The 24,217-nt window shown below is 45.2% G+C and overlaps 1 long non-coding RNA gene across 1 annotated transcript; it reads left to right on the forward strand.

Moving 5' to 3' along the window:
• The first annotated feature begins 6,127 nt into the window (after positions 1-6,127).
• Positions 6,128-24,033, forward strand: LOC128830407 (uncharacterized). Its single transcript, XR_008443575.1, has 3 exons — positions 6,128-6,244; positions 22,148-22,386; positions 23,882-24,033. It is a non-coding gene; the product is annotated as an uncharacterized LOC128830407 (long non-coding RNA).
• Positions 24,034-24,217: the final 184 nt, after the last annotated feature.

Here is a 24,217-nt window from a genome sequence, read left to right on the forward strand (position 1 = left end):
TGAACTCCCCTGTGTTTGTTCACATTCTACATCGCGGTGGTATTGTCTGTTAGTATGTGAACCACATACCTGATGTGGTCCTGGAAGGTGTGACAAGCATTGAGGATGGCCCAAAGGTCCAGCATGTGGATGTGGAGCAAGGCCGCCTGTTCTGACCACAGGCCTGCATCCTCAATGAGTCCAGGTGCGCTCTCCAACCCAGAAGAGATGTGTTGGTAATCCCGTCATCTTCTTTTTTTGTACGACTGGTGTAAAGCAGCAACTACAATTTCAGTAGCCACTGACTTGGTTGGAGAGGGCAGAGCGAAGGGTACCCCTTGGCACACATTGTGTGGGGACTCCAACCAGCGCAAGTACTCCAGGACTGAAAGAGGAAGACAAACCAATCTGTCTAGAGAATGCAGGTCAATAAACCATCCTTAGCCACATCTGAAGAAGGCAAAGGTGCAACCTGGAGAGTTGGGCCACATATCCACTTGCACCTAGGTGGTCCAATAGGCTCAGGCACACACGAACTGTCATGGACGGTTGTGACTGCAAACAGAGGCACAGCTGTCAAATCACCTGGAAGCAGTTGGTCTGCAGGAATGCCCTTGATTTTGTGGAATCTAACAGGGCCCCAACAAATTCTGTTTGCTGAGTGGGGACCAAGATCGATTTCATGGTGTTTAGAATGAATCTCAAATGATCGAGTAAGCGTATGGTGTTTAGAATGAATCTCAAATGATCGAGTAAGCGTAGTGTGGTGTCGACATGGGCAAGAACCTCCTCTCTGGAGCCACCCTTCAGTAACCATTGAGATAGGGGACGATATGGATTCCTGTCCTCCTGAGATACACTATGACCACCACCATGCATTTTGTGAAGACTTGGGGGGCAAAAGAGAGGCAGAATGGGAGAACAGTGTATTGAAAGTGTTGGTCTCCTACCAAGAATTGAAGATACTTCCTGTGACTTGGTAGAATGGCTACATGGAAGTAGGCGTCTTGAAGGACCAGAGCAGTGAACCAGTCATTCTGAGACAAAGAAGGGAGGATAGCTGATAGAGTGACTATGCAGAATGGATTTGATGAACTTGTTGAGTCTGTGGAGGTCAAGGATGGGCCTCATTCAGCCCTTGGCTTTTGATATCAGGAAATATTGGGAGTAGAACCTGTGACCTCCGTGTTCTTGTGGAATCTCCTCCAGCACTCCTAAGTGCCAGCAGAGAGCTGACCTGCTCAAAGAGTCTTCAATAAAGACTACTTCCTGGGGTAGTCTCGCTGTCTCGGGGGGAAGGGCTGCACAAAGATGTGCTGTGACCTGTATGGCTGCTGTTGCTATGCCTCTTAATGGCATCTCTGTGTGGGTGTGTGATGGGGTGTGCGTACCCCACACCAGGCAGGAAAGGGTTAATCCCACACTATGGGCAGAGGAAGTCCCACCCCTCAGACCCTGCTGGGCATGCTCCAACTGCTGTGCTAGTATAAAGGAGAGCAGCCCAGCTTACTTTCGGGTGACTGCCAAGGAGGAAGAGTGTTTGCCCAGAAGCCGTTACAGCCCTTGCCTGTGGGAACCAGAGATCCCGAGACCCACACTGGAGACATGTTGCCTACAACTAACCGGCAGGACTTGGAGTCCCAGGGAGTTACCTGTGCCGAGGAGCCTGGAGACCCCAATGTCATAGGGATTACAACAGCAGGAAGTACGGTAGGAGGTGGCATGAGTGGTATCTCCCACCCGTGTAAGGTCAGATACCTTACATGTTGTGTGACTGGACCACTCCGCCACTGTTAAGGTGCTGGACTGGGACCCAGTGGAGTTGGGTGGGCGTGGGTCCCCATACCCAGCCACCCCCCCCACGTTGGGGTGGCCCCCTAGATCTGGCCACTAGGCCATGCAGCCCAGCACTGGAAGGCCACACTATTGACTCCGGCCACTAGGCCACACAGCCCAGCATGGGAGGGCCGCTATATTGACTCTGACCATTGAGCTGTACTGTCTTGAGTCCCAGGAGTCTTCGGTGCTGTCTTGAGTCCCCAAAGGGTGACGGGGGTGTGCATATACTGCCACAGTGTGGTGAGACCTTAAGGTAGCTGTTGAATCCTTGAAGGAATGGAGGCAAAAGTCTCCAGCTCTGGCACATGGGGCACACACACACCTACTTGGGATATATGTCTGCATCTACTCAAAGAAAAAGGTACTAGGTTCTAATCCCACCAGGTTCCTGGCTAGGGGAATAAAACTTCTAGCTAAGCACGGGAATAGGCTTCCAAGGAAGGCTGTGGAATCCCTGGCATTAGAGGTTTCTAAGAATAGATTAGACAAACACCTGTCAGGGATGGTCTAAATCAGCGGTTCTCAAACTGTGGGTTGGGACCCCAAAGTGGGTTGTGATCCCCATTTTAATGGGGTCATCAGGGCTGGCTTAGACTTGCTGGGGCTCAGGGCTGAAGCCTGAGCCCCACCGCTTGGGTGACCAGACGTCCCAATAAAATTGGGACCGTCCTGATATTTCGGTGTCTGTCCGATCAGGACGCATTTTGTCCTGACATCCGCCGGCAGCACTGTGTTTGTTTTTTTTTTTTCTCTGCCGGTGGGAACCCCCCACCACCCCATGTGTCCTGATATTTTCTTCCTTTCATCTGGTCACCCTACCCACAGCCCTGGGCAGCGGGGATCAGGTTACAGGCCCCCAGCTGGGGCTGAAGGTCTTGGGCTTTGACCCCTTCCCCGCCAGGGGCAGTGAGGCTCAGGCTTCGGTCCTCCCCTCCTGGGGTCGTGTAGTAATTTTTGTTGTCAGAAGGGGGTCGCGGTGCAATGAAGTTTGAGAACCCCTGGTCTAGATATACTTAATCCTGCCTGAGAGTGAGGGAATGGACAAGATGATCTCTCAAGGTCCCTTCTAGACTTATATTTCTAGGCTAGTTGGAATGTCACGTGACTACATACTGCTTCTAAAAATATTAATTGTATTGCCAAATGTATGTACTGCCTGAGTGTTTCCATAGTGTTTTTTATGCAGAAATAGTTTGTGAAATATTGTACAACCATCCATTAATTTTGCTATTGACAATGATTTTTGCGATAGAACTACAATATAGTTAGAATATACCTCTAGAGGTTTGCCATATTCCTATGCCCTATCAATTGGTTTTGAATGGGAGAGTTCCTAGAGGGCTATGGTATTGAACTGCTAGATGTCTATGCTATTCTTCTGGAGTTGTTAGTGAGCCGGATAGATGGAGACTTGACCTCTTTTAAGGTAAACATATGAATCTAATCTGTAGAGAACATGGGCAGGGGAGGAAGGGAGACAGAGAACGTTTCAGATATAATCAGTATCAAGGAAGCAAAACAATGCCTTTCCCAAGTACCTTATATGGCTACAGCCAGCCTTAGTTACCTCTTGGCAATTCTTGTTTTCTTTGTGTTGGTGCTACAGTAACCCCTCTCCATTTATTGTTGGCATGTAGAGGAGATCTCCAAGAATGAACTCCTTGACCTTCCCAGGTGCCACTCGTTTGGAGTCCGGAATACTGTTTCTTTTCATAGGTAGTAAGTTAAGTTGGGATTTTCTTTTATTTAATAAATGTTGGCAAGAAAAAAAATTAATATACTGCTCAGCAGCTACTGCTACCTAGCTGGCAGTTTTCATTAAGGATTTTAATGTTCTATCTAAATGCAGTTAAAATCTAATGGAGGGTATAATTTTAATTAATAAAACTTTCAAACAATTGCTGAGGCATAGCAGCCATTTTCTCCAAGTCCTGCTATCTGACGTTGTGCAGAGAGTATTACGGAGCAGAATAGCAAAACGATGTCTAAAAGTGGCAGGTTTATTTGTCATGGAAATTAGTTTCCTACTGTAGAAATAATCTGAACATCAGTAGTGCAGTGAATCATTATATAGCCACTGAATTGCTATTGATTTAGTGTATTAGCCGATATAGCAAGTGTTGTCATGTTTAAAGCACACAGGGAATTTACAGTGCAATCTGAGCAATTTTGCTGCTATTAGAGAACCAACTGTCTCTCACTTCATGTATTAATATAGCACTAATGAAGCATAACAGAGTGACAGACTCTAGGACCCTAGACAGGCATGCAGGGCTGCAGGGATAAGGCAAACACTCTATGAAGGTGCAGCTGAATACATCAAAATAGCGGGACTGTCTACACTAGGAAATAGCATTGTTTCAGCAACTGGTTGTCATTAATCAGTTGAGCTGAACTGGTATTCGATTTAACTGTAAGTGAAGGCAAGGAGAAACTGTGGTCAACACAGTTAACCCCAGAGTCAGAGCAGCATTGACCATGGTTTGTCCTAGTTTACATTTATAGTTAAACTGTGGTCAGCACTAAATCAGATGAATGGACCATGTACCAGTTCAGAAATGTCCTCCAGAATCTGCAGACAACTTGAAATGCTAGCTCCTAGAGGTATGATCTGTTCCCATTCTTACAGGTGGGTATTGACTTGGAAACCTAATGACAATTTAAAATGTCAAGATTAACTATTTCACTGCTGATCATTCAGCAGAAACATTCTCCCACTCTATTAGGCCAAATGGTGTGGAGTAGATGGATACGCTCCTGGGTTTGCTGGAGTGGGAAAGTAGGAGTTCAACAAAACGCCCATCCTTCTAAGCAAACAATTTCAAGTCACATCTCTCCCTGTCCACAAGAGACAGAAATGACACCTCCTACGTTTTCCTGTCTGTCAAAAGCTCCAGTTCTCTAGTCATCTCCTAAAACTTTGAACTGGGAAACTGTCAATACAGAACTCTGCTGCGTGATGAAGTAGAATTATTTGAGGACAACATTAGATAAAGTGAATTTAATATAATAATATACCAGGAAATGTGGGATATCAAGGTGATTATTAATTTTTAATTCAATAAAGCCCTCCCTTTTTAAAATTTACACCCAGCTGGCTGCAGAATTTCTAGTTTGCCGAGTCAGAGAAACCTGAGGACTGGTTCAGATCCAGCTTGCAGCAGAATACACAGCACTGTGCTCATGGTAAATAAAATTCTCTCTTTAAAACTAAATTCTGTAAATTTTGTCTAAGTTCATCATAGGGTTTGACAAACAGCAGGATAACAATAAAAATGCATTATGTCACCCAAGCACTATTTCAGGAAATGGTGCAAACAAGGTACCCAGCAAACAGCATACGGCATAAGTATTTTGTCATCCAGAACATTGTGCAATTTCATTTAACATGCAATGAAGTTATACCTAACAACTTTCAACACCAGCTAATTGCACCATATGTAACTTCACTAAATACTCAGAAACCTTGCACTCAGCGGCTCGCTTATGTCAGCACAGTGAGTTTACAGTGTATGGGCCTGATCCACAGCCCACTGAAGTCAATAGAAATGCTGACCTGTGCAAGACCTATTCATGTTGTTGGATTTTATTTATTTTTACACTATCATAAGAATATAAGAATGGCCATACTGGGTCAGACCAAAGGTCCATCTAGCCCAGTATCCTGTCTTCCGACAGTGGCCGATGCCAGGTGCCCCAGAGGAATGAACAGAACAGGTGATCACCAAGTGACCCATTCCCTGTCGCTCATTCCCAGCTTCTGGCAAACAGAGGCTAGGGACACCATCCCTAACCATCCTGGCTAAAAGCCATTGATGGACCTATCCTCCAACAATTTATCTAGTTCTTTTTTGAACTCTGTTATAGTCTTGGCCTTCACAATTTCCTCTGGCAAAAAGTTCCACAGGTTGACTATGCATTGTGTGAAGAAATACTTCCTTTTGTCTGTTTTAAACCTGCTGCCTAGTAATTTCATTTGGTGACCCCTAGTTCTTGTGTTATGAGAAGGAGTAAATAACACTTCCTTATTTACTTTCTCCACACCAGCATAATTTTATAGACCTTGTGAGAACTGAAGTGTGTGTGTGTGTGGGGGGGGGGGGGGGGGGTAGCTCCCTTATGGACACCCAGCCAGCTAGTTAGCTGTAAAATCCCTCTTGCTGTCTGTTCTCTGCTTTCTTTACCTGTAAAGGGTTAACAAGCCCACAGGTAAAGGAAAAGGAGTGGGCACCTGACCAAAAGAGCCAATAGGAAGGTAGAACTTTTTAAAATTGGGAAAGAAACTTTCCCTTTGTCTGTTGTTCTCGGGGCTGGAGGAGACACGGAACAGCAATGCTATAAGCAGAAATGCTGTGTAAGGCTTGAACCAGGTATGAAAATTCATCAGATCATACTTAGAACTACGTATTTGGAACCCCCCAAATATGTAAGTAAATTAGGAATGTTTATCTAGATGTGATCAGGTTTATTTCTTTATTTAGCTTGTGGATCTCCTCTGTGCTAACACCAGATGCTTTTGTTTGCTTGTAACCTTTAAGCTGAACCCCCTAGAAAGCTATTTTGGGTGCTTAATTTTTGGAATTGTTCTTTTAAAATCTAGCAAAAGCCTAAGTTCCAGATGTATTTTCTTCCTTTTTGTTTTTAATAAAATTCACCTTTTTTAAGAACAGGATTGGATTTTTAGTGTCCTAAGAGGTTTGTGCATGTTGTTGGATTAGCTGGTAGCAACAGCTAATTTCCTTTGTTTTCTTTCTCAGCTATTCCCCAGAGTGGGGATGAAAGGGCTTGAGGATACCCCACAGGGAGGAATTCCCAAGTGCACCTTCCTAGGTACAAAAGGGTTGGGTTTTTTTGCATTTGGGTGGTGGCAGTGTTTACCAAGCCAAGGTCAGAGAAAAGCTGTAACCTTGGGAGTTTAATACAAGCCTGGAGGGGTACACATTAATTTTTAAAATCCATACAGGTCCCCACCTTCTGTACTCAAAGTGACAGAGTGGGGATTCAGCCTTGACAGACCACAATCATATCCCCCCTTAACCATCTCTTTTCCAAGTTGAAAAGTCCCAGTCTTATTAATCTCTTCTCATTTGGAAGCCGTTTCATATCCCTAATCATTGTGTGGCCCTTTTCTGAATCTTTTCCAATTCCAATATATCTTTTTTGAGAAGGGGCAACCACATATGCATGCAATATTCAAGATGTAGGTGTACCATGGATTTATATAAAGGCAATATAATATTTTCTGTCTTATTATCTATCCCTTTCTTAATGATTCCCAATATTCTATTTGCTTTTTTGACTGCTGCTGCACATTGAGTGGATGTTTTCAAAGAACTATTCACAATGATTCCAAGATCTCTTTCTTGAGTGGAAACAGCTAATTTAGACCCCATCATTTTATATGTATAGTTAGGATTATGTTTTCCCATGTGCATTACTTTGCATTTATCAACACTGAATTTAATCTGCCATTCTGTTGCCCAGTCACCCAGTTTTGAGAAATCCTTTTGTAGCTCTTCACAGTCTGTCTGGGACTTAACTATCTTGAGTAGTTTTGTATCATCTGCAGATTTTCCCACCTCACTGTTTACCCCTTTTTCCAGATCATTAATGAATATGTTGAATAGGACTGGTCCCAGTACAGAGCCCTGGGGGACACCACTATTTACCTCTCTCCATTCTGAAAACTGACCATTTATTCCTACCCTTTGTTTCTTTTAACCAGTTACCATTCCATGAGAGGACTTCCCTCTTATCCCATGACAGCTTACTTTGCTTAAGAGCCTTTGGTGAGGAACCTTGTCAAGGCTTTCTGAAAATCTAAGTACACTATATCCACTGGATCCCCCTTGTCCACATGCTTGTTGACCCCCTCAAAGAATTCTAGCAGATTGGTGAGGCATGATTTCCCTTTACAAAAAACATGTTGATGCTTCTGTTGTATCCACCAAGCAAAGTATTAACAACTTCAACAGAACTTTATTTATAGTGGAAGTCTCTTTTCCAAGCTGTAGCTGCACACTCTGTAATTCTCCCAGCCTCCTCAACTCCTCCCCACTCCTTCCTGTTTCCTGTCCTTTCAGACTCCCAACAGCCAGTGCTCCCAGTTCTAATAATCACATGCAGCATCTAAACACCACATTCCCTCTTCTCTTAAGAAACTTTCCAAATTAAAATAAACATTGTTGTTCTAACCACAGGAACAAATATGAAACAAGACACTATACTGTTGGCAGGAATATTACACTGAAAACACTGTAGATACTACATAACATAGTCTTTAGTCCAGGCAGGTGGTCATCTGAGTCTGACAGGCTGTCTCTCAAGCCCCGGTTCCAGTGCAATGTCTTGTTGTGTTGGTTCTACAGTGAAATCAGCCAGTGCAGACTGGGTGTTGGCATAATCTCCTCTGGGTGCATAGGCATTCCATACCCACCCATCAGAAAGTCGATAGGTATAAGGTCCCTTCTTCTCTATGATTTTAAGAGGAGCTGTGAATTTATGGTCCCCTTTGCATAAGATTCCAGGTTTTCGTATTCTAACAAAGGAACCACACTCAAACTTTGGTTCCTTAGCACCCCGCCATTGGTCTGTGAAAGCCTTAGGCCTGGTCTACACTAGGCGTTTATGTCGAAGTTAGCGCCGTTACATCGAATTAACCCTGCACCCGTCCACACCGCGAAGGTATTTAGTTCGATATAGAGGTCTCTTTAATTCGACTTCTGTACTCCTCCCCGACGAGGGGAGTAGCGCTAAATTCGACATGGCCATGTCGAATTAGGCTAGGTGTGGATGGAAATAGACGCTAATAGCTCCGGGAGCTATCCCACAGTGCACCACTCTGTTGACGCTCTGGACAGCAGTACGAGCTCGGATGCTCTGAACAGCCACACAGGAAAAGCCCCGGGAAAATTTGAATTTGAATTCCTTTTCCTGTCTGGCCAGTTTGAATCTCATTTCCTGTCTGGACATTGTGGCGAGCTCAGCAGCACTGGCAATGATGCAGAGCTCTCCAGCAGTGATGGCCGTGCAATCTCAGAATAGAAAGAGGGCCCCAGCATGGACTGATCGGGAAGTCTTGGATCTCATCGCTGTGTGGGGTGATGAGTCCGTGCTTTCCGAGCTGCGCTCCAAGAAACGGAATGCAAAGATCTACGAGAAGATCTCTAAAGACATGTCAGAGAGAGGATACAGCCGGGATGCAACGCAGTGCCGCGTGAAAATCAAGGAGCTGAGACAAGGCTACCAGAAGACCAAAGAGGCAAACGGACGCTCCGGATCCCATCCCCAGACATCCCGTTTCTACGAGGCACTGCATTCCATCCTAGGTGCGGCCGCCACCACTACCCCACCAGTGACCGTGGACTCTGAGGATGGGATATTGTCCACGGCCGGATCCTCGGACATGTTAGCGGACGGGGAAGATGAGGAAGGAGAAGAGGTGGACGAGGCAGTCGACAGCACTCACAACGCTGGTTTCCCCGACAGCCAGGATCTCTTCATCACCCTTACAGAGATCCCCTACCAACCGTCCCCAGCCGTTACCCCGGACACAGAATCTGGGGAAGGATCAGCCAGTAAGTGTTGTAAACATCTAAACATTTATTTTTAACAGAACAGGAATATTAACAATTAAAAAAATGGGTTTCTCATGATTAGTTTGCCCTAGGCGCTTAACGGTTCAGTCATGGGCAGTGCAACTATTGAAAAAAAAATCTAGCAATGTCCAGTTTTGCATGATTGTCCTGCCCAAGCCGCTCTACTGTTTAGTCACTGCTACAGCAGCTAGAGTAAAATGCGGTCTATATGTCCGGGGATGGAGCAGAAATCCTCCTGTGACATCTCGAGGAAGCTCTCCTGGAGGTAATTGGAAATCCGTTGCATTAGGTTCCTGGGGAGAGCGGCCTTATTGGGTCCTCCGTAGTACGACACGTTGCCGCGCCACGAGACAAGCAAGTACTCGGGAATCATTGCTCTGCACAGCAGGGCGGCATACGGCCCTGGTCTTTGGAGGCTTTCCCGGAGCATTCTCTCTTTCTCGCTGTCAGAGATCCTCATGAGGGTGATGTCGCTCATGGTGACCTGCTTTGAATGAGGTAGGGGAATGTTAGTGTTGGGACTGCTTTACCGTTCCTTTACAGAACTGTAACCGCTGGTTTGCAGCCACGCGGTGGAGGCGGGAGAGGGGCAGCCGAAAGGGATCGTTCCCGGGGACAGCCGCGAGGGTGTGGGACAGGAGCAGAGTTCCTGCTTGCCGGATTGCTGGCAGCAGGGACCGACATTGATTTCAATGTGAAATGAGGCCATTGCTAATATTAAAGTTTTAAGCTGCCACGAGTCTACGGCTTACCATGTCTGCCTGCAACAGAAATTCCGTTGTCCTGACACGGTTCTCAAATGTGCTGTGCAAGACCCCAGGCACTGAATGCGAAGGCCGAGAATTCGACCTTGTGCTGAGTGCGCATGTGATAGGTGCTGTGCATGGTCTTGTTCACAGAGAAAGACTATGTTCTTTGTTCACAACTACATTTATCTTTCTGAGGAATTCACTCCCTTTTTCCCATTCCCACAGCCCCATCTGCGACTGTCTCACAACCTAGCCTGGCATCACACTCCCAGAGGCTAGTGAGGATTAGGCATAGGAAGAAGAGGACACGGGAGGACATGTTCTCAGAGCTTATGGCCTGCTCCCGAGCCCAGGCAGCACAGCAGACCCAGTGGCGGGAGAACTTGTCCCAAATGCAGCAAGCAAACATGGATCGGGAGGAGAGGTGGCGGCAGGAAGACCAGCAGGCGACTCAAACCCTGCTTGGACTACTGAGGGAGCAAACGGACACGCTCCGGCGCCTTGTGGATGTTCTGCAGGAACGGAGGCAGGAGGACAGAGCCCCACTGCAGTCCATCTCTAACCGCCCTCCCCCGCCACCAAGTCCCATACCCCCCCTCACCCAAAGTGCACAGAAGGAGAGGCGGCAGAGTCCACGCAAACTCTCACTCCACCCCTGCAGAGAGCTCTAGTAACAGAAGGCTCTCATTCCCCAAAATTTGACAAGTTCTTTCCTTCCCGCCTGACACAAGCCCCCGTCCAAGTTTCACCTCCCAGTTCCATGTGTAGTTGATAATAAAAAATATGTTTCTGTTAACTAATGTTTCCATCATGTTCTTTTGGAGGAGGGGGGGAAAGGGGGATGGTAATTGGACAGGACAGTCACCTTTGGCAGGGTACATAGGCGGGGGCAGGTACAGCAGCAGGGCACATACACAGTGCAGTGACTAGTTGCCCTGGTCAGTCTGGGAGGTGGTTTTCATGTTCTGTAGTGGGGGGTGGGTTGCTCTGTGACTTTGTGGCGGGGGAGGGCAGTTACAGATCTTAAGCGGCGGTCCTTATGCAGGATCACAGAGCCACACAGCAGGAGATCTGTAACCGTCCTCCCCCTGCCACAAAGTCACATAGCCCCCCCATACACACAGTCCCGATCAGGAGGGGTGACAGGCTCCGTTGAAAGAACCAGCCCACCACAGCGGAGCCTGTCAATCCTTGAGTTTAGAAGCTTTCTTTGCGTCACTACACTACACCCGCTCCGCACCACAATCCGCGTCCCAGTTTTAAAAAATTCCCGCGAAAACAGTAGTAAAGAAAACGGTGTTCATTAACAAAGTAGAACTGATTTTATTTCGAAACGTGTGTTGGAAGGGGGGGAGAAGGGGGTATGTAACTGGAGAGGATAGTCAACATTAACTGGGTAAAGAAACGGGGGCAGGTTCGGCTTCTCTGTACACAAACTTTACAGTCACAGGTTACCCTGCTCACTCAGGAACCTAGCTTTCAAAGCCTCCCGGATGCACAGCGCGTCCCGCTGGTCTCTTCTAATCGCCCGGCTGTCTGGCTGTGCGTAATCAGAAGCCAGGCTATTTTCCTCAACCTCCCACCCCGCCATAAAGGTCTCCCCCTTGCTCTCACAGAGATTGTGGAGCACACAGCAAGCTGCTATAACAATGGGGATATTGGTTTCGCTGAGATCACAGCGAGTCAGCAAGCTTCTCCATCTCCCCTTGAGACGGCCAAAAGCACACTCCACCACCATTCTGCACTTGCTCAGCCGGTAGTTGAAGAGTTCTTTTTCACTGTCCAGGGCGCCAGTATAGGGCTTCATGAGCCAGGGCATTAGCGGGTAGGCTGGGTCCCCGAGGATGACTATAGGCATCTCCACATCCCCAAGAGTTATTTTGTGGTCCGGGAAGTAAATACCTTGCTGCAGCCGTCTAAACAGACCAGAGTTCCTGAAAACACGAGCGTCATGAACCTTGCCCGGCCATCCGACGTAGATGTTTGTAAAACGTCCCCTGTGGTCCACCAGTGCTTGCAGCACCATGGAAAAGTAGCCCTTTCTGTTAATGTACTGGCTGGCCTGGTGGTCCGGTGCCAGGATAGGGATGTGAGTTCCATCTATGGCCCCACCGCAGTTTGGGAATCCCATCGCTGCGAAGCCATCTATGATCGCCTCCACGTTTCCCAGGGTCACTACCTTTGGCAGCAGTACATCAACGATTGCCTTGGCTACTTGCATCACAACAACCCCCACAGTAGATTTGCCCACCCCAAACTGGTTCGCGACTGACCGGTAGCTGTCTGGCGTTGCAAGCTTCCAGAGGGCTATGGCCACTCGCTTCTGGACAGTCAGGGCTACTCGCATCCGGGTGTCATTGCGCTTCAGGGCAGGGGACAGCAACTCACAAAGTTCCAGGAAAGTTCCCTTCCGCATGTGAAAGTTTCGCAGCCACTGGGATTCATCCCAGACCTGCAGCACTATGCGGTCCCACCACTCAGTGCTTGTTTCCCGTGCCCAGAATCGCCGTTCCACGGCATCAACATGACCCATTGCGACCGTGATGTCCTCGGCGCTGGGTCCCCTGCTTTCTGAGAGGTCTGTGCTACTCTCAGACTTCAGGCCATCACCGCGGTGACGTAGCCTCCTCGCCTGACTTATCTGCATCTGCCTCAGGGAAAGGTGTATGATAAGCTGCGAGGCGTTGAGAGCGGCCACAACTGCAGCGATGGTCGCAGTGTGCTCCATGCTCGCAGTGCTGTGGCGTCCGCGCTGTCACTGACTAGAAAAGTGCGCGAACTGATTTCCTGCCGGCGCTTTCAGGGAGGGAGGGCGGGAGTGATGGACGGATGACGACAGTTACCCAAAAGCACCCTGGACACCTTTTTTTTACCCAGAAGGCATTTGCGGCTCCACCCAGAATTCCAATGGGCAGCGGGGACTCCAGGAACTGTGGGATAGCTGCCCACAGTGCACAGCTTCCAATGTCGACGCTTTCCCCATTAGTGTGGACTCACAAAGTTGAATTACTGTCCTTAGTGTGGACACACACGTTCGACTTTGCAATATAGATTCCAAAAATTCGATTTAAGTAAAATCGAACTACTCTCGTAGTGTAGACAAGGCCTTAGACTTTGCTTGGTTCTGTTCAACTGTCTTTCTCACATCATCCTTGTTTGGGGCATCAGGTCGTGCCTTTAACAATCCAGCAATGTTCAGTTTAGTAGTCATCTGTTTCCCATGAAGTAACTCTGCGGGTGATCTTTGCGTTGTGGCATGTCATGTAGCCCGGTATGCTTGCAAGAAATCAGTAGTGAAGGGTATCCACAATCGCCCTTCCAGTTTAGCTGTTTGCAAACTCTCTTTCAAACTTCTGTTAAACCGTTAGATTTCCCCATGGGCTTGAGGGTAATCTAGGGATGACCTCCTGTGTAAAATGTTTCTCTCTGCTAGAAAAGTTTCAAACTCCAGGGAAGTAAATTGACTACCATTATCTGAAACCAGTTCTTTGGAGTTACCTCCCGGCTAAAAACTGAAGAGAGGAACTAAATTACTGTAGCAGAAGAAATTTGCAATGTAAACACCATCTCAGGCCATTTGCTGAAATAGTCTATTAAAGTGATGGCATAACAACAGTCAAGTGGAGCAGTATCAAAGGGTCCTAATGTCAATCACCACTTTTTCCCATGCAGATTCAGGAAGAGGAACAGGCTATAATGGAGGGCTACATGTCACTGCTGTCTTATCATGCATTTGGCAAGTGACACAGGATTTTATGAATGCTTCAGTTTGAGAGTCCATCCCTGGCCACCAATACAGATCCCGTAGTCGTTGTTTGGTTCTGACAATTCTTTGATGAGTATCGTGTGCCAGGTGTATGAGTTTTGACTGTAATTCTTCTGGCACAAGTAGCCGGTGTGTACCTCGTAGCACACAGCCATCGAGCAAAGAAAGTTCATCCCGAACTCTAAAATAAGGCAGCAAAACTGGGTCAAGGTTTTTAGGGTTACTGGGCCATCTCTTTGTCAGAAATTCCCATAATTTTTATTGAATTGGACACGCTGAACAAGCAGCTTGAAATTGTTCTCTTGTAACTGCAGTAAGAGTGCTTGTAATAAGCGCAACTACTACATCCTCATCCTCCGGTGGGCCATCTGGTGAAGGCAAAGGCAGGCAAGAAAGGCAATCAGCTACCACATTTTTGTTTCCAGTTTAGTTTTGTTCCAGGCTTATATTCCAGTTTATAATTGAAAGAAAGTAGTCTTGCAGACCATCTAGAAATACGATATCCTGCTCTTCCCAGTCCTTTTGTGGTGAACAACATTGTCAAAGGGCTGTGGTCTGTGCGCAACTTGAACGTGCGGCCCCACAGGTAAGTTCTCCATTTTTCAGTAGCCCAGACACAAGCAAGTGCTTCTTTTTCAACTGTAGAATATTTTCTCTCAGCATTACTTAGTGTCCTTGAAGCAAATGCAACAGACTTCTCTGTGTTGTCCTCATGAAGTTGTGTGAGGACAGCCCCAAGTCCATAATCAGAAGTATCAGTAGTTACAATTGTGGGCAATTCGGGACTGAATAATGCAAGTACTGGACTATGTACAATCAAGTCTTTCACCCTTTCGAAACTAACTTGTGCATCCGTTGTCCACACTAAGGTTGAACTTCTCCGTAGTAATTCTCGTGACAGTTCAATGACAGAAGCATAATTGGGAATGAATTTTGCATACCAGGAGGTAAGACCCAAGAAGGAACGTAAGGTTTGCAAATCTGTTGGAGGAGGAGCATTTGAAATTGCCAGGATATGATCTGGATCATGTTTTAGTCCAGCCTGTGAAATTGTATGCCCCAGAAAGGAGAGTTCAGTTTGTCTAAATTTGCATTTGGACCTATTGAGCTTGAGGCCTGCTTTGCTGATGCAGTTTAGTACAGACTGCAGGTTATTGCCATGCTCCTCAGTAGTATTTCCAAACACAATAATATCATCCAAATAGCACTGAACTCCATGTTGATTCTTCAGAATCAATTACATCATTTTTTGAAAGGCATTCGGGGCTAATGCGAGACCATATGGAACATGTTTAAAACAAAATAGTCCCTCATGTGTAATAAATGCTGTGAGGTCTCTGCTATCTTCATGCAACATAACTTGGTGGTATGCGCTCTGCAAATCAAGAGTAGAAAACATCTTTGCTCCAAGGAGTTCTGCAAATACTTCCTCTATGTGAGGAAGAGGATGGCTGTCAATCACAATGGCTTTATTTGGCTCCCTTAAGTCCACACAAAGGTGAATGTCTCCACCCTTCTTCTGCGTCACTACTATAGGTGAAACCCATTCCGAGGAGTTAATCTCTTCAATAATGTCCTTTTGAACAAGTTTTCTAAGTTCCTCTGAAACAGCTTCCTTGACTGAAAATGGTAAGCGCCGTAATTTCTGTCATACAGGCATCACATTATTCCACATTTTAACTTTATGCAGAAACCCATAAGCACAGCTGAGTTTCTCCTCAACCTGGAGTTGGGTCCCAGCTGAAACTGGTGTGTGTACTGCAAGAGTGCTTTGCTGAGACAGATTAATTTGTCCATTAACTACCCTGAGATTTAAAGCAGCTAATCCATCTTTGCCAAGGATAGGAGTGCCTTTGTGAACAATGTAGAATTCCGCAGTTACACAGTGATCACCAAAAGTAACTATTGCTGGCAAGCAGCCATGTACTGGAATATGGTTTTTGAAATAGCATACCAAGTGAAGTTTGGGTTCAGTAAGAGGCACATCTTTAAAGTAATGCAAATAGATGGAATCAGGTAGTATAGATACTGCTGAGCCAGTGTCCAACATTAGCTGAATAGAGTATGATTTGCCTGAGGGTATGGCAGAAACATTTACAGTGCACTTTATCTGTTCTGGAATATGTGCAGTAGTGATTTTGTCTACACTCAGCACAGTAACAGCTGGTATTGTAACTGCATGCACCTGTTGATTGAACTGGCTACTGTGACATACTTTAGCAAAATGCCCAATCTTTTTGCAATGATTGCACTGAGCTACTTTTGCTGGACATCCTGTGTAGCTTGCAAGATGTTGTGGGGATCCAAGCGAAAGCATGCTTTTACTGTATTTTGCATTCGCTGATTCAGTGGCTTTACATTAGTTTTCCTTTTGCAATTGTTTGTCTGCAGTGATAGTGAACTTTTCTGCAAAGGAGTCACAGCCTGGACTGGGCCTCCTGTACCCTGGCTCATTATTTTGGCTTCAGCTGTAGCTGACTCAATCTGAGTAGCAATGGTTATTGCTTTTCCTAGTGTAAGTTGTGGTTCTAGAAGTAAGCGTTCTCTTACACGAAGCATGGTTGTTTTCTCAATGAGCTGGTCTCTAATCATCTCATCTGCCATATTCCCAAAGTCACAAGTTACAATCAGACTCCTCAGGGAAGCCATATACTGCATTATAGTCTCCCCTGGTTTCTGCTCACGCTGGTGAAATCTGAAGCGATTAGCTACGATATTCACTTTTGGCACAAAAAAGTTCTTTAATGCAGCGAGTGCAGTCCCATATTTATCATCTGCAAGGGGAAAAGTGTAAAATATACACTGCCCTTCTGCTCCAAGGCAGTGGATTAGCAGAGCACGCTTTCTTACTTCAGAAATCTCTGTAGCACTGATTGCAAGCAGATAAGTCTCAAACATATGGATCCAGGCCGTAAAAGCAATTGGAGGCTCACCTGGGCTTTGCAGAAAGGTGCAGGTGGGTTCAGAGGCAGAAGATCCATCCTCGTCGCCAAAATGTTGTATCCACTAAGCAAAGTATTAACAACTTCAACAGAACTTTATTTACAGTGGAAGTCTCTTTTCCAAGCTGTAGCTGCACACTCTGTAATTCTCCCAGCCTCCTCAACTCCTCCCCCCCTCCTTCCTGTTTCCTGTCCTTTCAGACTCCTAACAGCCAGTGCTCCCAGTTCTAATAATCACATGCAGCATCTAAACACCATAGCTTCCCCCAACAAATTATGTTCATCTATGTGTCTGACAATTTTGTTCTTGACTATAGTTTCAACCAGTACTGAAATCAGGCTTACTGGCCTGTAATTACCGAGATCACCTCTGGAGCCCTTTTTTAAAATTGGCATCACATTAGCTATCCTCTGGTCATTTAGTACAGAAGCTGATTTAAATGATAGGTTACAAACTACAGTTAATAGTTATGCAATTTCACATTTGATTTCCTTCAGAACTCTTGGGTGAATACTGTCTGGTGGTGGTGACTTATTACTGTTTAGTTTATCAATTTGTTCCAAAACCTCCTCTAATTACACCTCAATCTGGGACAGTTCCTCAGATTTGTCACCTAAAAAGAGTGGCTCAGGTTTGGGAATCTCCCTCACACCCTCAGCCGTGAAGACCGATGCAAATAATTCATTTAGTTTCTCCACAATGGCCTTATCGTCCTTGAATACTCCTTTAGCATCTCGATCATCCAGTGGCCCCACTGGTTGTTTAGCAGGCTTCCTGCTTCTGATGTACTTACATTTTTTTTTTGCTTTGGCTAGCTGTTCTTGAAATTCTTTTTTGGCCTTCCTAATTATATTTTTACACTTCAATTGCCAGAGTTTATGCTCCTTTCTATTTTCCTCAATAGGATTTAACTTCCACTTTTTAAAGGATGCCTTTTTGCCTCTCACTGCTTCTTTTACTTTGTTGAATTTAATCTGTCATTCTGTTGCCACGGTGGCACTTTTTTGGTTCTCTTACTATGTTTTTTAATTTGGGGTATACATTTAAGTTGAGCCTCTATTATGATGTCTTTAAAAAGTTTCCATGCAGCTTGCAGAGATTTCACTTTTGGCGCTGTACCTTTTAATTTCTGTTTCACTAATCTCCTCATTTTTGTGTAGTTCCCCTTTCTGAAATTAAATGCTACAGTGTTGGGCTGCTGTGGTGTTTTCCCCGCCACAGGGATGTTAAATTTAATTATATTATGGTCTCTATTACCAAGTGGTCCAGCTATATTCACCTCCTGGACCAGATCCTGTGCTCCAGTGAGGACTAAATCAAGAATTGCCTCTTCTCTTGTGGGTTCCAGGACTAGCTGCTCCAAGAAGCAGTCATTTAAGGTGTCAAGAAACTTTATCTCTGCATCCCGTCACCCCGAGGTGACATGTACCCAGTCAATATGGGGATAGCTGAAATCCCTCATTATTATTGAGTTTTTTATTTTCATAGCCTAACTTCTCTGAGCATTTCACTGTCACTATCACCATCCTGCTCGGTAATATATCCCTAATGCTATATTGTTATTATTAGAGCCTGGAATTACTATCCAAAGAGATTCTATGATACAGTTTGGTTCAATTAAGATTTGTACTTCATTTGATTCTATGCTTTCTTTCACATATAGTGCTATTCCCCCACCAGCATGACCTTTTCTGTCCTTCCAATATATTTTGTACCCTGGTATTACTGCGTCCCATTGATTATCCACATTTCACCAAGTCTCTGTGATGCCTATTATATCAATATCCTCATTTAATACAAGGCACTCTAGTTCACCCATCTTATTATTTAGACTTCTAGCATTGGTATATAAGCACTTTAAAAACTTGTCACTTTTCAGCTATCTGCCATTACATGATGTACTTTTTTTTCATGTGACTCTCTCTCATCAGATCCTACCTGTATTTTATCATCTGCTATCCTCTCCTCCTCATTAGGATATATAGGATCTCCATTAATAGATCTTCCCCTAAGTGATGTCTCTGTCCGAAATAGATCCTCCTCTAAGGGATGTCTCTGTCCAAAAATGTATCTGAGTTTCTCTAATTATATACATGTATTCTCTTTGATTAATTATCTTAATTCCTCTGCCTCATTTTCTCCCCATAAACCACTTTTTCCTCTTTAGCCACAATCTCCTATATCTGTTAATCTGATAAGCAGGGAAGTCAAACGGATCAGTTGGGAAAAACCAAAATAGGATATTAACTGACTGTTCTGCAAAGATTAGGTGACAAATCTGAAGAGCTGTCCCAGATTGAGGTGTAAATAGAGGAGGTTTTGGAACAAATTGCTAAATTAAACAGTACTAAGTCACCAGGACCGGGTGGTATTCACCCAAGAATTCTGAAGGAACTCAAATATGAAATTGCACAACTATAAATTGTGGTATGTAACCTATCACTTAAATCAGCTTGTGTACCAGACGACTGTAGGAAAGATAATGTGACACCAATTTTTAAAAATGGCTCCAGAGGCGATCCTGGTAATTACAGGACAGTAAACCCAACTTCAGTACCAGGCAAATTTATTGAAACTATAGTAAAGAACAGAATTAGATGAACATGATTTGTTGGGGAAGAGTCAACATGGCTTTTGTAAAGGGAAATCATGCCTCACCAATCTATTAGAATTATTTGAGGTGGTCAACAAACATGTTCACAAGAGTGATCCAGTGGATATAGTGTACTTGGACTTTCAGAAAGCCTTTGACAAGGTCCCTCACCAAAGGTTCTAGAGCAGGAGTCTCAAACTCTCGGCCCACAGGTCATCTCTGGCCTGCTATCCTCCCCAGTGTGGCCCGTGGTGCTCCAGCAGTTTTGGGGCTGGGTCTCTCCCTTGGCCCCACTTGCCACCCCAGGGTGCTCTCCCCCCCAGGGGCCCCGGCAGCACTGCGGAGCTGAGCGGCGTCTGCCTGATCGCTCCAATGGCTGCCAGCCCCTCCCTGCGGCCTGGGGTGAGCCGGTGGGGCTGTGCCTCCGTGCGCTGTCCCCACCCCGAGCGCCCCTGCGGCCAGTGGGACGCTGCAGGGGTGGTGCCTTGGGGCAGCAGCGCACAGAGGCCTCCCAGCCCACCCCGTCTTGGATCCCCAGGTAAGTGCCGCACCCCTCGGCCCCCTCCCAGAGCTTGCACCCCCACCCCTTCCCCACATACCCCCTCCTGTCCCCAAACTCCCTCACAGAGCCTACACCCCATCCCCAGACCTCCTCCCACCCCCAAACTCCCTCCCAGAGCCTGCACCCCAGACCCCTTCCCCCACCCAAACTCCCTCCCAGAGCCCACCTCTCACCCCTTCTGCACCCAAACTCTCTCCCCGATCCTGCAACCCAGTCCCTTACACCAGACCTCCTCCCCCACCCAAACTCTGTCCAAGAGCTTTAGGCAGGTGGGGGCAGTTTTTTGGGAGGAGGAGTTTTTGGGGGCAGGTTCTGGGTGGCATGAGTGACATTGGCCCACTGGGAGGATTTGAGGACTGGCACTGGCCCTAAGATAAATTGAATTGACCCCTGCTCTAAAGCAAAGTAAGCAGTGATGAGATAAGAAAGAAGGTCCTCTCGTGGATTGGTAACTGGTTAAAAGATAGGAAACAAAGGGTAGGAATAAATGTTCAATTTTTAGAATGGAGAGAGGTAAAAACTGGTGTCCCAAGGGATCTATAGTGGGACCAATGCTGTTCAACATATTCATAAATGATCTGGAAAAAATGGTAAACAGTTAGGTGGCAAAATTTGTAGATGATACAAAATTACTCAAGATAGTTAAGTCCAAAGTAGACTGCAAAGAGTTACAAAGGGATCTCACAGAATAGGTGATTGGACAAGAAAATGGCAGATGAAATTCAGTTTTGATAAATGCAAAGCAACGCACCCTGGAAAACAATCCCAACTATACATACAAAATGATGGGATCTAAATTAGCTGTTACCACACAAGAAAGAAGTGTTGGAGTCATTGTGGATAGTTCTCTGAAAACATCCACTCAATATGCAGCAGCAGTCAGAAAAGCTAATAGAATTTTAGGAACCATTTTAGGAACCATTAGGGATAGCTAATAAGGCAGAAAATATCATAATGCTACTATATAAAATCAATGGTATGCCCACACCTTGGATACGGCATGCAGTTCTGGTCTCCCCATGTCAAAAAAAGATATATTAGAATTGGAAAAGGTACAAAGATGAGCCACAAAAATAATTAAGGGTATGGAACAGCTTCCATATGAGAAGAGATTAAAAAGACTGGGACTTTTCAACTTGGATATGAGATGACTAAGGGGGGATATAACAGAAATCTATAAAATCATGAATGGTGTAGAGACAGTGAATAAGGAAGTGTTATTTACTCTGTCACATAACACAAGAACCAGGGGTCACACAATGAAATTAATAGGCAGCAGGTTTATAAGAAACAAAAGGAAGTACTTCTTCACCCAATGCATAGTCAACCTGTGGAACTCCTTGCCAGGGGCCGTTGTGAAAGCCAAAAGTATAAATGGGTTCAAAAAAGAATTTGATAAATTCATGGAGGATAGGTCCATCAATGGCTATTAGCCAAGATGAATGACCAGGGATGCAACACTATGCTCTGGGTGTCCCTAACCTCTGACTTCCAAAAGCTAGGGATGGGATCACTCAATGATTTCCTGTTCTGTTCATTCCTTCTGAAGCACCTGGCTTTGGCCCTGTTGGAAGACAGGATACTGGCTAGATGGACCACTGGTCTGACCCAGAATGGTTGTTCTTCTCCTATCCTCTCTCCTAGAACTGGAAGGGACCTTGAAAGGTCAGCCCCCTGCCTTCACTAGGCAGGACCAAGTACTGATTTTGCCCCAGATCCCTAAGTGGCCCCCTCAAGGATTGAACTCACAACCCTGGGTTTAGCAGGCCACTACTCAAACCACTGAGCTATGGTCTAACAAGCTGGTAAAAAGGAGTATTCTGCCAAGCAGTTTACACCTAGATCATAATAAACCTTCCTTTTTAATTTGACAATTACTTCAAGAAGAATTTCATAGGAAGAGTTCCATTTAATATGCTTCATAAAGTTGATATTAAATTTTCAATGCATGTTTGCATAAATACATATTATTTAACTGACAGTGTAATGGCTGCCTCAGAACTGTTGTAGTTGGCCACGTACACAGGTAAGTTGGAAACTGTTAAAAAGCAGATAATGCACATGATAGAGTTAAATATTTCTTTTCCTGCTTTCAGAATATTTGCTGGTGTTTTTCAGTTTCATTGTCCCTGAGAGACCACAGCTTCCTATCACCACTTTAGAAACGGCTCACCTGCCAATGCTTTCTGACTTGCTGACTGGACACGGCAGGAAGCCACAGATGCTCAGTAAATTTATCTCTCCACATCTCACAACTCTGACAATGCAAAGCTATTTGGATAGCAAGAAGCTGCAGTGACTGCAAGCAACCACAAAATGCTAAAAGGGACCTTTCCCAGTTATTTACAATACTCAGAGTAAGAGCAAAACAAGTGCATTTTTTTTTATTTTTAATTTTTTTACAAAACAAGTTCTTTTAAACTCTAACATAAACACAGAAGAATAGTAGTTTGGGTGCAGGCACTCTAATTTGCTCTAAAACAAAATCCTCACCCTGCAGATTCAAAAATTCACCCCTCCCTGGGGTTTGGTTTTGTTAAAGCAATGAATAACATAAAAACACAACCAGAATCTCCAGACAGTCTATCTTGAACCTTTTCTTCAGGACAGCGGCTCCTACAGTGCCTACCTCAAAACTGCTCAGCCCAAAACCTAGATCCCTTCTGTCTCTAGAAAGCAGCTCCCCCTTCCTTTGCAGTAAAAAAAACTTCCTGCCCTGGTGAGTCAGCAGAATCCATTTAGCACTTTCCCAGTAGAGTAAACACCAGCTAGAAGGGAGAGGTGTGTGTCAGGGCTGCTTCCCCACTTTGAACTTTAGGGTACAAATGTGGGGGCCTGCATGAAAACTTCTAAGCTTAACTACCAGCTTAGATCTGGTCCGCTGCCACCATCCCAAAGCTAATTCCCTTCCCTGGGTAGCCTTGAGAGACCTTCACCAATTCCCTGGTGAATACAGATCCAAACCTTGGATCTTAAAACAAGGAGAAATTAACCCCCCCCCCTCAATCTTCCTCCCACCAACTCCTGGTGGATCAAGATCCAACCCCCTTGGATCTAAAAGCCAAGGAAAAAATCAATCAGGTTCTTAAAAAGAAGGCTTTTAATTAAAGAAAAAGGTAAAAATCCTCTGTAAAATCAGGCTGGGAAAATAACTTTACAGGGTAATCAAACTTAAAGAGCTCAGAGGACCCCCCCCTCTAGCCTTAGGTTCAAAGTACAGCAAACAGAGATAAACACTCTAGTAAAAGGTACATTTATAAGTTGAGAAAACAAAGATAAACTAACACGCCTTGCCTGGATGTTTACTTACAAGTTTGAAATATGAGAGACTTGTTCAGAAAGATTTGGAGAACCTAGATTGATGTCTGGTCCCTCTCAGTCCCAAGAGCGAACAACCCCTAAAACAAAGAGCACAAACAAAAGCCTCCTCCCCCCCCAGATTTGAAAGAATCTTGTCCCCTTATTGGTCCTTTGGGTCAGGTGTCAGCCAAGTTACCTGAACTTCTTAACCCTTTACAGGGAAAAGGATTTTGGAGTCTCTGGCCAGGAGGGATTTTATAGTACTGTACACAGGACAGCTGTTACCCTTCCCTTTATAGTTATGACAGGGTGTTTCAAGCAAACTGCTACCCTGTTACACAGCATTTTTTTTTTTAAGAGATGGGCTCCTGATTCAACCTTTGGATCTGTAGCCAAACTTTCTCAAAGTTTGTAGCATTCAGATCCAGGGGTTTGGTTCAGATACAAAGGGCAGCTGCAAAGTTCAGTTCCAAATCAGAATTCTTCCGAAGCATGGAGGTGTTCAGATCTGTGGCTTTGGTTCTGGAACCGACTCTCTTTGTTTTTTTGTAGATATGAAAAAATCTGACTTGGCAACAACCCCTGAATGAGACACTTAGGATCAAGATCCTCATGAAACTTCCTTTTACAGTGGGATTATTTGAAGCAAAATCAAGGCTTATGTCAACAATTTTATTGAAGATTAAAGCCTGATTCTACAAGTAGTTCTGTGCAACTGTCTATTGACCCATTCACTTCAGAGGGGCTTGGTTCAAGGTTCACTTAAGAGGTGATTCTGATCTTACAGTAACTCCACTGAAATCAATGGAGTTGCTGTTGAGATCAGAATCAGGTCCTCATGCCTCAAAGTCATTGACTTCAATGGAGTTACACTTGTATAAAACCAGA

The sequence above is a fragment of the Malaclemys terrapin genome, chromosome 1 (genome assembly GCF_027887155.1).
Source record: "Malaclemys terrapin pileata isolate rMalTer1 chromosome 1, rMalTer1.hap1, whole genome shotgun sequence".
Classification (NCBI taxonomy): Eukaryota; Metazoa; Chordata; order Testudines; family Emydidae; genus Malaclemys; species Malaclemys terrapin.